Below are 17,361 nucleotides of genomic sequence, written 5' to 3'. Positions count from 1 at the left end.
TTTCATTAATTCTCGATTCGTCATGCGTAATTAGTTTATTATATACAATGGCAGTTGAATGCAGTTATAGAGTGAAAAAACAAGGATTGTTTTAGTCTTTTTTTAAGTTAGTCTATGAATAATATATGTACTAATAACTCATAGTGAAGTTGTGTAGTGAATGGATAATAAGAAGAAAGTTAGATGATCATCTGTTTAGTAGTCTGAGTTGAAGGAATTGGGGGTGGTAATAAGAGGATTGAATTGGGTTTGAATTTATGTGGTTTGGTTTGAAATGGAAATCAATGGTGGAAATTGTGGATCGATAATTGATTAAGCGAGATTGCTGGTGAGATCTTGTATGCATGCATGCATTGATTTACGATAACTTACTTCCTTTGCACGTTATAATTCTAGATGATTTTTTTTTATAAAAATGTTAAGTTAATGTCAATAACTCAGCCTGTTGATGTTTTTTTGATATTCTTTTCTAATTTGCTTTGTTTTTTGAATTTTTTTTATTGGTGCATAGAGCATAGTTAATTGTATACTGATTTTGTTTGGTTATAAATAGGGATTACAAATCTCACAAATGGGTTAGTTCATGCGGTTTAGATTGTTAAGTTGTGTGTGTTTTTTTTATCATCTTATTTTGAAGCAGTGATTAAAAAGTAGAAAATGTTAACTATAGTTAATTTGAAGTATTTTACAAATATCAGCATCTATAATGTATGTATTCTAACTCTGACTGTGTTTTTTTAATAGATGGGATAAAAGAAAGTAAGGCGAATAAGTTTCTGAAAATGATGCCTTTTGATAACATATTATTGGAGATCAGTGCACCTGATGCTTACCGAAACCAAATGAGCCAAAATCCATTTTATAGTGAAAGTAGATGAATATAATTGTGACTAATGTTCTCAAATCACATTGTTCGTTTGTAAATGACCATGATGTATGGTTTGTCATGCCTTATATGCCTGGTGGTTCTTGCCTCTATGTTTTGAAGTCTTCACATCCTGAGGGTTTTGAGGAACTTGTTATTGCAACTATACTACGCGAGGTATTCATCGCGATGCAAAAGTGAGTTTCTTTTTTCTATTTAAACCCAAGTGTCTTAAGAGTTTACATCAGGACACGCTTTATTGCTTTTGTGTGCGTATCTTTAACCCTAACTAGAGATATATATATGCTGACTTTGAATTGTTATGAAGTCTTATACTTATGCTGTAACAATTCTATTACTTTTTTTTCTTTTAGAAAAAATTACAATTTTTGTCATTTGAAATTATCTAAATTACGGAATGGGTCCTTTACAAAAATGAATTTCACTCTTTATCCTTTATTTGCATGTTTAACTCGATATTTGTCCTTTACACCAACGGATGTTAAGTTTCTCAGTTAAGTCATGGCATTTACCAATCATGTGAGGGCATATAGGTAATCTTGACACCTTAATAGTAATAAATGATAAAAAATGAAAAAAAAAACATACATTTACATAAGGCTGAGGGGTGTGGGGCTTCAACGGGGGCGATAGAGCCCCTCCGCTCGCGCCCCCAGGCACTAACACCACACCACCGGGGCGCTAACGGGGGCGCTAACGAGGCGCTAACGCGAAAATCCATGCAGGCGTGAGCCTGTTAGCGGGAGAAGAGAGAGAGGAGCTTGTTGAATTTTAGAAAAAGAGCCGTTGGGCTCTTATTAAATTAAAAAAAAAATTTCCTATATAATACCCCATTTCACCCATTTTTATACCACAACTTCAAACCTTCACCCAAAATCAATTCATCTTCTCAACTTTTTTTTAAAAAAAATGGCTGGAAATTGGTACCCAAACCTTGATTCAGATTATATTGACGACGATTTATGGTCGTCACCGCACCAACCGATGTTTTATTCGGAGCTGCAAGAATCATCCGGCTTTCAACCATCCAGCACACAACCGTCTCCTAACTTTGTTGTTCCGGAGACACAAGAATCACACGGTGAAGCTACGGGACCAAAAAGACGCGTCCACCGGAAAAAACAACTTGCAACGGACGGGTCGGGACCGGCTTCGACTCCGAGGACGAAACGGAAAGCCACTCCGTGGTCATCGGATGAGAAGGAAGCCTTGTGTCGGGCTTGGATAGTCATTTCTGAGGATCGGCGTTGCGGTAATTGTTTTAACGTTTTTAAAAATGATTTTTAATAAAAAAGTTAAATATAAAAGTTAAATGGAAATCTAATTTATTTATTCATTTTGCAGCCGACTACCAAAAGAGCAAGATTTTTTGGACAAAGGTTAGGGAGACGTTCTACATGCTCGTTGGGAGTACAGAGCGGAATGCCGATATGATTTCGGGTCGGTGGTCCGAAATCAGAAAATTTGTCGGCTTTTTTACTAATCTTTTCAACAGGAACAGCGGTCGTATGAGACCAAGTGGCAATGATGATTTGGCGGTTTACAATTTCACGGTCGAAGAGTGGAAGCAGGAGTGTTTGCGGAGGTATGGGATGGTGAAGACGTGGGACGATTTATTGTTGTGGGAGAGGTTGAAAAGATGTTCCAAGTGGGTTGAGCTGGTGGCGCCGGACTTTGATGCGGAAGTAAGGGCGAAACAGACTAAAACTAGTTCGTCTGGAGCGTATAGCACTTCAACCGGGTCGGATTGCCGCGTTGGATTCGACCTAAACATTGCGGAGGAGGAAACGTCTTCACCGCCGAGGAGGCGGCCATTGGGAAGGGACGCCTAGGGGAAAAAACCGGCTGAGGGGGAAGCCGTAAACATCGTCAATCTTGTTGAATCCCTCAATAAATTCAACAAAACCATGGAGGTGGTCTCTAATGACAAAAAGGAAAAAAGTCGAATGAGAGATTTGGACTTCCTTACTAGAGACTTCAGTAACCTAAATCCGGTCGATCAAATGCTAATGGAAAAGCAAAAGGAACGTATCCGAAAGTGGTTGATCGAAGAAGACCAAGCCGAAGAATAAGAATAATGTTTTTTTAGTACTTTAATTTTTATTTTATTTTTAAATATTAATGTGTTTTTTTATTAATGTGTGTTTTTTTTAATAATGTTTGAGTTTTTTTAATAATACGTTGTTTGAATATATTTATAAAAAAATAAAAAAAAATTTCGCTGGAGCCTCTGCTGGAGCCCCTCCACACCAGGGCCAGGGGCTCCAACGGGGGCTCCAACACCCCCCTTATCTAGTTTCTCTCTCTTTGTCACACGTCATAATATTATTGGTTGAAGCCCCCATTAAAGCCCCCCACACCCCTCAGCCTAATATTAAATAAATGAAGTCCCATCTCTAGCAAACATTATCTGCATCCCTAACCTAACTCTACCCCACATCTACACCAACACCCACATCCACCATATCTTCCAGCCGCCCCATCGTCCTCAAAAACATTCACCCACCATCGTCCTTTCCGTAATTATAGAAAAAGTATCTCTATCTATCTTCTTTTTCAATCAAATTCCGAAGAAAAATATAGACAAAATCTATAACCTCTCTCTTTGTATCTACCACCATAGCAAATTACATTCAATTTCCCTCCCCTTTGTTCCCTTTGAAGTTTCGTATATAATCTAGAAGGTGTTAATAAATTATAAGTGTGATTAATGAACATTCTTTTGGTTCCTAAACCTAGCTCATTCTTAAAATGAAATTGGGTATCACAACCAAAATCATACCAAATCGGAAATGAGTGACGGTGGTTAAACTCCATATTAGCGACGGCGGTTAAATTCCCATCATCTTTTTTGGATCTCCAATATTTGAATCTTCCTCAGATCCCCAATTTTAACTGGTGCCTCGTTCGATTTCTCGACAAATGTGAGACTACGAACAAGGGAGTGTTGGTGTGTTGACGATAACGACGATGGGAGAACGGTAGCGGGAAACAAAGGTCCCGATGATGTCGTTGGTGGAGAGCTAGTGATGGCAAATAGTCAACGGTGGATGGGGATGGTGGTAGGGGTGTTCAAGACTGGATTATCCGGTTTTCGGATATTCGAAAAGTTCGGATAATGAATATTGATATCCGAAATTTTGGATATCCGAAAATTGGATATCCGAAATTTCGGATACGGATTCGGTTATTGAAACAGATAATCCAAATTAAAAAAAAAATTTGTTTATGCATATATTAAAATTAAACCTATGCTTGATTTTTCAAGTTTCCAACATTGAGATAAAAAAAACATTCAAAGATAAATTCAAACTTAAACAAAACAACCAAAAACATCCAAAACAAATTCTAAGATAAATTCGAAAGTAGTTCGCCAACGATTAAACATTTAAAAATGATAAATCCAACCATAAGCTCGTGTGAACATCCATTATCCAACCCTTGTAAACCTGCAATGTGGTATAACATAAATCAATAGAAATAACAAGTTAACAAAGCAAAACTATTTCTAATTTAGTAACACAAATAATTGTATAGATATTATTAATTTATAGAAAAAAATACCTTAAGCTGGCTCGATTATTTCATCAACTGTTTCATCTATGATAATGGTGGGTTGTTCCAATGTTAACTCCTTCATGCCTACAATATAATACGAAGAAAAAACATACATCAACATTAAATATGCATATGTACAAAAGTAAAGCAAATAATTACTTATTACAACCTTCTTCCAAGCTTTCGATATCAAAAACGGTATCTTCAATCAAAATTGGATTATTAGAAGCACGCAACCAGTCTTGTGTGCATACCAATGCTTCCACCATTCTTGTGGTTAAGGAAGTTCTGAAACTATCAAGCACTCGTCCCCGATGCTAAAAGCCGATTCAGAGGCAACCGTAGAAACGAGAATTGCAAGAATATCTCGAGCCATCCTAGCAAGAACGGGATATCGACATTGTTGAACTTTCCACCATTGTAATATGTCGAATCGTGAGTCTTTAGGTTCCCGATCTTCCCCAAGATATTTTTCTAACTCAGATTTTTTCATAGATGTTTCTAAACTTCCCATTGCTATTTCAAACCGCTTGCTCATAATTTCATCAATGTCCATTGTTGTTTGATTGTCACTGGATGCCATACTAGGAATAGAAGTTTTAGATGATGATGATGCCTCAACACCCTTTTGTTTTTTGGGCATAGAATTCTCATAAAGTTCAAACAAAGCCTTCAAGTTCCGGTCTAGAGTATTGATGATACTCGCATCTACAAAATTTTCTTCAACAAGCCATTTAATATATTGCCATTTAATATATTGCCATTTTCGTCTTGGATCAAGAACCACGACAATAAATAAAAACTGATTAAGCTTAAGCACATTCCCCCAATACTTGATATATTTTTGTTTCATACTAAATGCCATTGAACGAATTGAACTATCTTGATTGGTAGTGCAACCATCAATCACAGTGCCAACTCCAAATATATCATGCACATAAGCATTGGAGGTTACATAACGGGAACCTGAAAATCATAACGTAGCTTCATAAAATATCTTCAAGAAAGGCAACAAGCTAGTAACACTAATTCAATCATCCTCATGAATTAAACCACCCTCACACTTCCTCATCTCTTTCTCACAACTAGAATCCTTTAATAGTAAGTTAGAAAATGCTTTTTTGAATTTAACAGCAGATTCTAGCATCAAATAAGTGGAGTTCCACCTGGTATCAACATCCAAACACACTAAACCCCTGCTTTCTATTTTCTCTTCTTCAACACAAGTTTGAAATTTTTGAAGTCTAGCAGGTGAAGACCTCACATATTTTACCAAAGCACGAATTTTTTTGATTGGTAAAGTCAGATTAGTAAGCCCATCTTTAACAACTAGGTTCAAAATATGAGCCGCACATCTCATATGCAAAAACGCTCCCTTCAAAACACCACATTCCCAATGATTAAAAACCTTTTGCAAGTGTTTAATAGCTATATCATTAGAGCTAGCATTATCTACCGTCACGGTCAAAATATTTTTTAGGCCCCATTCAATTAAACATTTTTCAACTGCCCTCTCTATTAAAACCCCTGAATGACCAACAATTGGACAAAAATTTATAATTCTCTTATGTAGACGCCATCATCATCTATAAAGTGTGCAGTCAAACACATATAAGACAAATTTTGCCCCGAAGTCCAAGTGTCGGTGGTTAAACACACTCTCGTTGACATATTTTTAAAAATATTCACTAACCGTCTTCGTTCCTCAATAAAATAGCCATAACAATCTCTTGTTGCAGTCGCACGTGAAGGTACAATAAAATAAGGATTAATAACCTTACAGAATTCTCGAAAACCCACTCGCTCAACAAACGAAAAACGCAGTTAATCAACAGTCAACATTTTTGCTAAAGCTTTCCTAATTACTTCTTGGTTAAACTCCCATAACTTTGGAATTGTCACGGTTTCAACAGAACCATCATCACTAATACGTGTTTTGGACTCTAAATTAAGTAGCTTTTGTTTTTTATCTTTATTTGATGGATACTCTTTGCAAACATTAATGTGATTTCTTAAAGGAGTAGTCCCACTTTTTGATGCACAACCAATTTTTTTATGACAATACTTACACTCGGCCTTATCAGGGATATCACACACGATATAATGCTCCCACCAAATAGATCTTTTTTTCAATAAATGTATCGAAGGAATTTCATTTACATCGCCATCGAGGCTGCACATGGGGTTTCTCCATCTTTTTTCGGTTTTTGCACATTCTTTGAAACCGCCTCATTTTCAGAAACTACCTCACAGTCTGAGTTGTTTTCATCATGCTTTTCCATTGGAGCAGCAAACTATACACAAAAACAACCAAAAGCTATTTAGTTATGAAACCTTAAAACTAAAACGTAATTAACTATTAACATATATGTCTTCACACTTTACTTTTCATACTAAAAGCAATTTTTTAATCGCTCATGCTAAATTCTAATTAACTAACGTATGATACAAAAATATATACATAATATGATAATAAAAAATTAAAAAGGAAAAACCCTAGCAGCAAATCCAAGAATAATAAGCCAAAATCTTACTTTTCATTAACAATTAACAAAAACGTGATATAGATAATTCAAAAATAAAATAGAAATCACCTTATGCAGCAAAGGTAGTGGTGGAAATCAGCAGGGAAGGTGTTTCGGCAATTCGGCAGTGATGGGAGGGATTTATAACGTGGAAAGTGGAGAATTTATATAGGAGGAAAACCCTAAACTTAACTTATAACCTATAATATATATATTACTTATTTTTATATATTTTTTTTAGTTTTCAGATATCGGAGAATCCGATTATCCGAAATTTTTAGAAATCGACATCCGATTCCGAAAATTTGGATTTTCCGGTTTTCAGATATCCGAAAATTCGGATATTCGAAATTTCGGATAATTCGGATACGGATTTTCGGATATTTCGGGTTCGATTTCGGATCCGGATTTTTTTGAACACCCTTAGATGGTGGTGACTGGTGAAGAGGAAAGTAGAGAGAGAGAGATTAATAATAATAAATATTGGAAATTACCTTTTTGTCCTCACATGATTGTCACATGCCAAGAATTTACTGGATTATTGGATGGTCGTTAGTTTAAAGGACAAAAATCTAGCGAAACATACAAATAAAGGATAAGGAGTGAAACTCATTTTCGAAAAGGACTCAATCCAATAAACATAGAGATAAAATTCTCAAAAAAAGTTGATTAATTTCTAAGTGCTTGAACTGTTAAATAAAGTGCCCTTTTTTTTATATGAATTTTAATTTATTGATATGAAATCACTTCTACTTGGTGTAGAGGTTTAAACTGTGTTTTCATGTGCATTTTTTTGGTTGTTTAAATAGGCTGGAAATATTTTAATCTGTGATCGAGGTTCCGAGCTAGGAGATCTTGGTGTTTCTGCTTGCCTGTTTAATCCTGGTGATAGACAATGCACGAGGAATACATTTGTTGGAACACCGTGCTAGTATATCATTTTTTTTATATTTGAATAAATACTATATGCAAACAACTTTTAATTAATAATGGACGACCGTGTATATATGGCTTTATCTGGATTTATAATTACTGCGGCCTTAAATTTTTATAGGATGGCACCTGAGGTTATGGAACAACTGCATGGCTATGATTTCAAGTTAGTAATTTTCTTTATGTTTCATCAATTTAACCAGGACCAAATAGTGTAAACTTTAATATATATTCGTTAACAACTTTTGCAGGGCTGATATTTGGTCTTTTGGCATAACAGCTCTGGAGCTTGCTCATGGTCATGCTCATTTCTCAAAATATCCTCCAATGAAGGTGCATCCATCTTTTACCTACATGTGAAACAGATCGAGATAAAATTTTTAGAAAAAGTTGATTAATTTCTCACTAAGCTATTTTGTAAGGTGCCTTATTTTAGGAGTTTTAATTTGGCATCGTTGTCAAATTTTCGAAATTAAAAACTCTAAACTAAATACTATAATAATTAACTGTTATGGGCCTCGTAACTCAATAAATTATGTCAATAAATGGTTTACGCATCTTCAGAACGGAAGAGGATCTGACTCTTCCTTCCGTTAACTGGTTATGGACCTCTTAACTCAACTCCTAGCCCAAATTATGCTCATTTGATGTTTGGCCCATTTTTGCCATGTTTCCTCTTGTCCATCTGGTCCAAATAAGGGTCTATCAACTCTTAGATCAACTCCTCATCAGATTGATTGGTTTTGTATTCATAAGTAATCAAAACTTCAATGACTTTTGAAATGCTAGGATTTGCTCATGATGTTGCAAAACGCACCTCCTGGTCTTGACTATGAGAGGGACAAGAAGTTTTCTAAGGTAATCTAATAGGCGAGTCGTAATTTTTAATTTACCACTTAATGATCAATCATATTGCCTGATATCAGTGTTGTTTGCTAAATGTTCAAAGTCTTTAAAGCAGATGATTACAAGTTACTTGGTTAAAGATCCTTCGAAACGTCCTATTGCAAAGAAGCTACTTAAGCATTCCTTTTTCAAGCACACTAGATATAATGAGTTTATTGCACGTAAGCTTTTGGAAGGCCTGCCAGCACTTGGTGATCGTCTTCAGGCGTTAAAGGTTCCTTTATTCTAACTGTTATTATTATTATTATTATTATTATTATTATTATCATCATCATCATCATCATCATCATCATCATCATCATCATCATCATCATCATCATTGAACCTCACTAAGGTTGATGATGATGAATTGATGATTGGGATCATTATGAGTTTATGTAATTCATATATGTTATTTTCATCTTCACTATATTGATCTGTTGGTATAATAGAAAAAGGAAGAATATATGCTTGTGCAAAAGAAAATACCAGATGGACAAAAGGAAGAAATGTCGCTATGGTTAGGGCTGTAAACAAACAGTTCATTAATTTTCATGTTTCGGTTCGTTCGTTGAGGAAATGAAGTTGTTTGTGTGTGCTCGTTAACATTTTGAAGACAAACAAAGACAAACGAGCACAAATGAATATAAGCTGACATATTACCCTATAACAAGCACTGTACTTTCTTTTTTGCGAGTGCTTGAAAGAATTTTTGGAACTGATTCTTGGTTTATTTGTCACATTTATTAGTAATTGATGTTTGGATAAACATATTATAGTGCATTTGATCTGAATTCACGGGTGTGGGTCTCACCAAACCCATATAGCCCCTAAACGGATTATAATATCTCATTATATTAAAAATTAATCACATCAAATATTTGATATGAAAATCCTATAGGGATATACTAAAATTGATATTCATTTTTTAAAAGATATTTATAATTAAGAAACAATTTTATAGTAAAAAAGCGGGTAATGTGTCTCATCAAACCCAGATAGCTTTTAAACGGGTTATAACATCTCAATATTTATAAAACCCTTTCATTATCAAACCCTAAATATATTATTAATTTCCTTACAATAAATAATATTAAAATCCTAAAAAAATTAGTGACAAAAACAAAAACTTAATGACAAACATAAACTAAATGACCCTATAAGTATGTCAAGCAAATATGGCATACGCAAAATGCTACTAAAACTTAAATTAGTGGCACAAACGTTAAATGTCATTAAAAACGTGTACCACTAAATGACATTTTTTCGTAGTGTATTTTGCCATTCACTTTCTAAAATAATCTGGAGTTATTATTTTTGTTTTATACACTTTGGATTGACAAAATATTAACAATTAGTTTTTCTTATTTGAAATAAAATTAATTGTTATCGATTAAAATATTATGATTTATAAATTTAGTACAAATTTATAAATTCATGATGTATAACAACAATAATAACATCATAACAACAATGATTTATGGATTTGATAAAATTTTATGAATTCATGTTGTATACTAACAAACATAGTATAATTGGTAATGAGTCAAACTAGACTAAATCAATATATAAAAAACACTTAAAAGTAACCCGTGTAACACGCGGGCTAAAAGCTAGTAATATGATACTAACATATGGATCAATATGACCCTAGGGTTTTAATTATATTCTACAAAGACCTTATAAACACTAATTAACTAATGATAATGGTAAATCACTATAAATTCATGACAGTGAAGTTGATCTCAAGCTCATCGTGACGATGAAGTTGATCTCAAAGCTCATCGTGTGGCATCAAAACTTATTGTGACGATGAAGTTGATCTCAAAGCTCATAGTAACGATGAAGTTGATCTCAAACTAGATGTAAACAACTTCATCGACACGATGAATTTTTAGATCAACTTCATTGTCACGATGAGTTTTGAGATCAACTTCATTTTCACGATTAGTTTTGATACCACATGTCATTTTTTTATTCGTTGTTAAATCTCATCATGTCTCGAGGTAACTTCATCGTCTCGGTTAGTTTGGGATGGGCCGTTTTGAGAATTTGACAAAAGGGGATGTTATTTTTGAAATCTCGCTCTTGAGATGGTCATTTTGAGAATTTTCCCAGTGGTTAAAACATAATAGTACTTTGATCAACCCTGTTACACAACTAACATAAAGTTTTTAAATAATTACTTGAATAGTCATTTTCATAAGTTTATACTGTTTGGTTTGATCCTTAAGTTTGAAAACACCCAATTCACTAGCAAGTAGCACACATGATTATTAGAATGGGTTTCCATTAAATATTATAGCTCAACCACTTTTAATTTAAAATATTATCAAAAGCATAAATGGTTATTACTTGCCATACCTGACTCGGGCCCGGTTAATGCGTTCTCATGACCTTAAAACCGACTCTATTGTAATACGACCGAGTCTGATCGGTTCGGGTCTCGTGAGTCTTACCCAGTTTATGCTCATCACTACACGCATCAATCCACTTTTCTTCCTACAAACAATGTTTCATTATTGTAACACCCCGGCTAAAGCGGAAACGCCTGATTGTGACGTACAGATTGTTCAAACACACGTGACACTATTTGGTGACCATAATAACATTATTTCATTTAAATCATCATGTAACATAAGTTTATCAAGTAATACAAGTTGAAACAATAACTAAATAAATGATAAGTTGTTCTTTCCATATCCTATAGGCATGCTATGTGTCTTATAACTTTCATCCTCGTATCTTTACACCTATAACATATGTATAAAATAAAGTCAGCTATGAACATAGCTGGTGAGTTCCCACAGTTTTATATACATACATAAAAATCATACAATTCATGGACAAGTGATAAACGAGCAAGTAAAGTCCTTTCCAGTTGGTATCAACCAACATACTCGGTAATCACGCAAGTAAGGTCCTTTCCAGTTGGTAGCAACCAACGTACTCGGATAATGAGGCCCTTTTCCACTCGATACAAATGGACCTGAGTGCAAAGGGGGACGTATGATCATACTTATTGAGGCAACCACTGAGCACGTAAATCTGAGCAAGTAATCAAGTAGCACACAAGTCCATATAGTGAATTGTAGTTTGTAATCGAAATCATAAATACTTGAAATTTTGTAGGATACATATGCCACCCCAAAATATGAAAATGTTTAAAAAGGGGTTGTGAGAAACTCACTTCGGAATCGAAGATAACTTGAAAAATAAAGCGAAAGCACGTTAGCGTAATCGAAGCAACCGGACATCTCGAACTATAAATAGAATAAATGCGTAAATTTAAAGAATAGCTAACGGGATTAATAAAGTTGTAGATACTTTGGTTTTAGGGATATTGCATTATTTAATATATTTTATTGGTATTTTATGGCATTTTATAATAAAATATTATTTTAAATTTTTACGATTTGAATTATTTTAATAATATAATTAACGCTATTAAGAGGCTTATGATTTTTTTTACAAGTCATGGATTTATCTCGAAAATACCTACGCTATTGGATTAAAACTAGCGAAAAATAAATCTAATTAATTATAGGTAACGAATTAAAGTTTAACAATTTAAAAAGCTAACGGATTCAAATTCACGAATTATAATGTACAGTACATTAATTAGCAATTAATGTACAGTACATTAATTAGCAATAAATTATTAAAAAAAAGTAATTACTGAGAGCTTTTTCTTTGTAGTCATGAATTTGCCTGAAATTTAATGTATAAAAAAACGAAAACAGGGAGATAATTATCTCGGCTCGTTTTGAACTATTTTTTGAAGCTCGAGCTCGGCTTGCGAGTCGTTTTTTCAAACTCGGGCTTGACTCATTTATCATTTATCAATTAAATAATATAAATTTTTAACTATTTTTATATATTTGTGAAAGGCCTTAAGCGAGCCTAAGCTCTGCTTGAACTCATGTAGCACTTTAAATGAACCAAATCTCGGCTCAAGCTCAGCCGTGCAATGCAAAATGAATACATAGAAGTCCACAAGAGGTAAAACTTAATTATACATAAAGCTCATTAAGGCTCGACAAGCCTAAACGAGCTTCCCATAAAAGGCTCGAGCTCGGTCTCGATAACTAAACGAGCTTTATTAAAGCTCGAGCTCGAAAGAGCTCGGCTTATTTCATATTACGAGAGCTTGAGCTTGAGAGTCGTCTTTTCAAGCTAAGGCTTGGCTCATTTATTATTTATCAATTAAATTATATAAATTTTTAATTTTTTTTATATATTTGTGAAAAACCTTAAACAAGCCTAAGCTCCGCTCGAACTCATGTAGCACCTTAATCGAGCCAAATCTCAGCTCGAGCTTAGTCATGTAATATGAAATGTATACATAGAAGTTCACAAGAGGTAAAACTTAATTATACACAAAGCTCATTTAGGCTCGACAAGCTTAAACGAACTTCCCGTAAAAGTCTCGAGCTCAGTCTCGATCACTAAATGAGCTTTATTAAATCTCAAGCTCGAAAAATCTCGACTTTTTTTTCGAATTACAAGAGCTTGAGCTTGAGATAATTAGCTCGGCTCGCGAGTCATCTTTTCAAGCTCAGGTTTGGCTCATTTATTATTTACCAATTAAATTATATAATTTTTTTATTTTTTATATATTTTTGAAAAGCTTTAAAAAAGTTTAATTTTTTTTTATATTTTTCAAGCGTTAAATGAGCCAATTCTCGGCTCGAGCTTAGCTGTTTAATGCAAAATTCATACACAAAAGAGGTGAAAACTTATATATATACACAAAGCACGTTAACGCTCGAAAAAACCTAAATGAGCTTCCCATACAACGCTCGAGCTCGATAACTAAATGAGCTTTGTTTAAGGCTTGAGCTTAGAAAAGCTCGGCTCGATTTGATCCCTCGAGTACCCCTAAATTATTCCCAAATTATCAACCATAAATTTCAAGAATCTGCAAGTACTGAGCAGTAACATGCTCAATTACAAAATTAAAGACTACCCAGTTCAACTATCAACATATAATTATAATCCAACTGCATGTGGTCAATTCAAGAAATTGAGTTACAAAATCATAAAATCTGAAACAAATGAAGGAGTTAATAATAATACCCTTGAAAGCTTTGTACAAGTGCATGGCGTCATCGCGAGGTGATGATAACACTGGCGGAATCGTCAAAGAAGCCATTGTAGATTCAAAGTTTTTTTTTTTTTTTATTTTTTTTGGGTTTGTGTTTGAAATATGATTGTACAATTGAACTGAAGTTTAAGCTACTTTGAAGTGATGAAGAAGAAGACAGAAAGAAGAAACAGAAACCATGTGCGGTTGTGTTTTGTTTGGTAATTGGTATACGTCTGTCTAATAATAGCATTGACGCGTTTTTCACTTTTTCATAACGTCTTCTACCTAAGGATAAGGGTACTCAAGTGAACCAACATACCCGTGGCGTTGACTAGGCATGCCAACCAAGTCTCCAGACCAAGCCTTAAAGGGTGTAATGGTCCAGGTGAGCCGGGGCTTGGTTGAGTTTTTTTTTAATACTATATCCTAAATAAATATTAATACATAAAAATAGCGTTTTTAATTTTTTTTGTCAATTCCTTCCGAATACGATCTTTTTCTTCCTCCATTATCGCTTGGTCGGATGACGGTAGGTGGCTAAAGTCCTTGGCTAGAAATTCCAAACTCCTCATCCGGTTTCTATTATGTTTAGCTTGACCAATCGACTCGAGACCAATTGACATTCTAGCAATCTCTTTTCCGAAGTCGTGATCGGCAGTTCTTTTCCCACGTTCCCTACCCGGGGGGGCAGCTAGAGCCTTGCTCTTTCAAATCGCCCTCGGACAAGTTTAGGTTGAAGTTAATTTGAGTCTCCGAGCCGCTAGAAGAGACGTAGGAGCCGGACTCGCTACTTTTCGTACGTTTAGCCGATTCTTTTCCGACATCCGCATCCAGAGTAACTAACATAATCCATTTCGAGCACTTCTTGAGCACGTCCTACAAGTAGCGCTCGTCAAACATCTTCACCATCACGTACTTCCTTAACACCTCCGTTTTCCACTCGTCGCAAGTGAATTGAAAAACTTGAAGATCATCGGACCCACTCTGTCGCATTCGGTTTGCATTTCGGTTATGTAGGTTGGTAAATAATCCTACAAACTTACGAATATCGGACCACTGACCCGATATCATATTATTGTTTCGGTCCCTACTCCCCACTTGCTCATAAAACAATTCCCGAACTTTGCTCCAAAATACTCGACGTTTATGAAAGTCGGCTATAAAAAAAATAACAAAACTTTTTAGTAAATTGCAAACAAAAACTAAAAATTTAAATAAAAAAAAATGCACCAAAAAATAATTACCCTCGTTTCGATCTTGAGATATCTCAATCCAAGCTCTAGCCAATGCTAATTTTTCATCCTTTTTCCAAGGAGTAGACTTTCACTTCGTCACAGCCGGTGTCGATGAACCGCCCGCTTCTCCGGTTTTATTCGTTTTCTTACCTTTGCGAGAGCGTTTTGTGGGTTTATCCGGTCCCGGTTGTGTCTCCGAAACGGAAAACTCGGGTTGTGTATCCGAGTTGAAAAAAGTCGCGTTTTGAGATGCCATTAGAGCTTGAAAGGTCTCGTCAGACATGTAGTCCAACCCCTGCATCTGAAATTGAGCGTTGTAGTTGAAATTTCCCGAACCCGATGTCACACCCCGACCATGACGGAAACGTCGGGGCGCAACCGATTGTTCATCGCACACGACACTATTAAGTGACAATATTTAATCAACTCATTTAAATTCATAAAAACGCAAAGAGTCACATAACTTGTTCATACAATAACCGAATTCAAATCATAGTAAATAATATATTGTTCGTTTTGCTAATATCCTAATAGTCTCGATAACGTTTTTTCTTCAAGTCCTCGAGTCAACCTAAAGTCAAACCTGTAACATTGCATAAATAGATTTTTGTCAACACAAAGGTTGGTGAGCAATTTCATAGTTTTTGAACAATAGATATATAATATGAAATTCCACAACTTGTATACAAAACAATAAATAATAGCAACAATTTAGATAAATGAAATCGTTAATAAGAATACATTAACGACACATTTCTATAAGGGGATGCCAAATGTACTCGGATTTTGTATGAAATCGTTAATAAGAATACATTAACGACACCTTTCTATAAGGGGATATACTCGGATTTTGTGAATCAACCATCCAAAAGCGGTAAACACATTAGCACTTAAGCATATAAGCATATAACACCAAATCGAGCATTTATTTAAGTAAAGTATACAATAAAGTTTGTGGTTTAAGACTCGAGTATAAATCATTTGGATTTGAATAAGTTTTCAATGTCACCCTGAAAATATAAAAGAGTGAAAACGGGGGATGAAAGTACTCACTTCAAGTAATAAACTTGAAAGATTTGATGATTTGGAGATTAACCGGAACGATGAGTTTAACGAACGAAGCCTAAAGGAGAAAAAGTCTAGTATTAGAAAAGTTGTCTTGAAAGTCTTTAAACGAAAATAAATGATAAGAAATGTAAACAATTTAAAGTTTAAGGTTTAAAATGTAAATATTTAAGAAATTATAATAATAGTCCTTTAAAAATGTAAGTTTGCTCGAAACCGGGTTAAAGTATCTAGCCCTTAATTTTACTCAACCTATGTTAAGTAATAATGTGGGTAAAAATGCAAGAAAGCAAGTCCCTTTATAATATAGATACTAAAACGGATTTTAACGAGTGTTCGGGTGGTCGGTTCGGGTCTTGGTGACTTGACCAAACCCAAAGTCAACTTTCCCAAAATAATAAATGTATGAGATAACTCAATAAATCTTAAAGAGACTTAACCAAGTATGTAGTTCTATTGTTTTAGAACTAACAACGTCCGTTAAGCGAGTGTTCGGTTTAGTCGGTCCAAACTTTGTTATAGGATCAAGTTGGTTTCAACCTTCCGAGTACTTTGTGAAAATAATTAAAATCAGTTTATAAAGTATTTTTAAAGAAATATATAAGCTTTAATGGTTAAAAACACACTTGTGTGTCTTAAGCGAGTAGACTTGGTTTAGTTCGGTTTGGTTCGGTTTTTATCTTGGAATAAGGCCAAGAATGGTTACCACATGTCCAAACATCATAGAACTTGTAAAATAATTTATAAATAATAATACCAAAGTCTTACATGCAAAAAGTCAACAACAAAGTCTTTAAACGAAAGTTCGGTTTTCGGTTCGGATCTTGTTTCGGGATAAGACCGAGGTTAGATTCTACAAACCCATAACCATGGAACTAATTAAAATGGTTTTTAGAAACTCAAATCTTACATAAAACATGTTTATACAACTATTTAAACAAACTAGTAAACAAGAGTTCGGCTTCCGATTTGGAGCTATTTACGGAATAACCGAGGCTAGTCTCTACAAACCCATAACCATGGAACTCAATGTGACATTCGTCAATTTCGGGTCTTGTTTGTATTCGTTTTTGTATTTGTTTATTATGTAAACCGACCCGATTTGTAAACCGAAGCTTATGTTATAATCAAAATGATGGATTTATGTTACAATATTGTTTCACACTTGTTGGGTCTTGAAAACAT

Source organism: Bidens hawaiensis, unplaced genomic scaffold (assembly GCF_021521415.1).
Source record: "Bidens hawaiensis isolate Kalapana, Puna unplaced genomic scaffold, B.hawaiensis_p1.1 tig00001382_1, whole genome shotgun sequence".
NCBI lineage: Eukaryota > Viridiplantae > Streptophyta > Magnoliopsida > Asterales > Asteraceae > Bidens > Bidens hawaiensis.
This window is presented reverse-complemented; position numbering follows the sequence as displayed.